A 2,081-nucleotide genomic window follows, 5' to 3' on the forward strand; every position below is an offset into this window, starting at 1 on the left:
CCTACTCCTGACCCTTGCCGCATCTAGGTAAAATATCTTTGGTAAAATACAACTGACTGCTAAATAAAAAAATATCCTGCTTAACAATATTACCTATCTTCATGATATGCAGGTGGTTCGACGGTGAAAATTGAAAACGCCAACCTAAACCCCGGCTTAAAGTCTTAAAACTTATAGACTTAAAGTAAATTTTTAAACTTAAACATATCAGTAGGAGGCTCAAATTCAACTTCGAATATTGTATTTGAAACATATAATATTTAGTTTTAGTAGAATATATCTGAATTTATTGATACGGAATAGGATTCAGATGTTTTAATTATATTTCATTTCTGTAACGTACATTTCTACCTTGCGCGTGATGTTAATAAATTGTTAGACTGCAAAAAGTATCGCCCAATATTTCTATATATCATATACACAATGTAAAAAACGGTGATACTAAAATATTCAACAATCCACATTTGTACAAAAAGAGAAACTTTGTATAATTCTTTTTTGAATTAAATTTATTGTCAAAAAATGTAAAAATACTAAAATAAGTAAATAAAATAATAAATAAGTTGGTCGCCACAAGCACCCTGTCAGCTATTTCGTATTTGCGGTACTGCTTGGGTCTGAGAGGAGAGTGTTAAGCACGCCTCTACCACCACTCTCATTCTCCAGCCGAAATAGTGGTAAGCGCAAAACATGTGTGGCTGGCAGGAATTTCTCCAGCTTGGGCATGTCTGATCCAAACAGTTACATTTTGTAACCAATCAGATGAGTTTTTTAGCTCGATGATGTATGTATCCTCGCGCTTTGCGCTCGATTGTACATTTATATCGCTCTTCGCACTCGATTATGTATTTACCTCGCGCTACGCGCTCGGTCTCTATATTTTCCCACATTCTTGCTCAAACATTTTAAAGTTAAGACTCAAAACATCCACCAGTGTGATTTGGTGATTATAAATTCTCTTTTGTAAAAAAGATTAGCTCGAGAGTTTGAGCGCACCTGCGGCACGCCACTGATGGCTATCGCACTCCGCGCTCGGTCTTTGCATTTCTTCCGCATTCCTACACAGACCTTTTAGAATCAAAGGTTAACGGATCGACAACTGTAATTTTGTGATTGTGAACTCTCTTTCGTTAAAGCTCTTTCGGCTTTAACGAACACATTCTCATTACTTATCTCGTGCTTGGCACTCGATTTTGTCCAAAATGTCAACTTTTCTACATTATACACAACACTTTTATATCAAATATAATACATTTTTTATGTAACTCTGTCTGGGATTGCTTATTCAGACTTCTATTGGTTCCGAGTTATGATACATTGAAAAGTCCCCATTTTCTTTTTATTTTCAGCAAAAAATCACTAAGTTTCAAAAAACACTGTGTATCTTTGCAAATAATTACTGCACGGAAAAGTGTTCCACATATGAGTAAAACTAGACTCAATTTGCTGTAATTATAAAAAATAACAATATCCTAACTAGGTCATGACTTATGATCCTTCAGATTGCACCATTTTAGCCTGTTTTTACGGGCAAAAAAGTGGGACTTTAGTTTTTTCCAAATAAATCCTGCCAAGTTCAGTTTACGTTCATTATGCCAGAGGATGAAATAGAATCTACAAAAATCTGCTTATATCTAAAAAAAAGTATTTTAAACCTATTATTTTGGGAATGCAAGGTTTCAAAAATTTAATTTTTTTGCATTTTTGACTAAAATTGAAGAAGTTGTGTTTTTTTCAAAAATAAATAATTGTTTATAACAAAAGCTTGCTATCACTACTTATGATTACTTTTTGGCCAATTTTTAGCATTTTTGTGGCAAAAAAGTCATCGTAATTGATTAAAAATGTGTAATATATTTTTTATCCATAAGCAAATATTTTTATTTATAATTGTATATAAAAAAATATTACTATAACCAATGTTGAATACTTTTTGACTATTTTTGTGTCAAAAAAGTACCTATCATTGATTAAAAATGTGTGTTACGACGTAACAATCAATTTATCCTTATTTCTAACGAAAGAAATTGAGTATTTGATCTATGTTCTAAAGTTTGTCATCTTCAAGGTCCTTTATGGTA

This window comes from Belonocnema kinseyi, chromosome 9, assembly GCF_010883055.1.
Source record: "Belonocnema kinseyi isolate 2016_QV_RU_SX_M_011 chromosome 9, B_treatae_v1, whole genome shotgun sequence".
Taxonomy (NCBI): Eukaryota; Metazoa; Arthropoda; class Insecta; order Hymenoptera; family Cynipidae; genus Belonocnema; species Belonocnema kinseyi.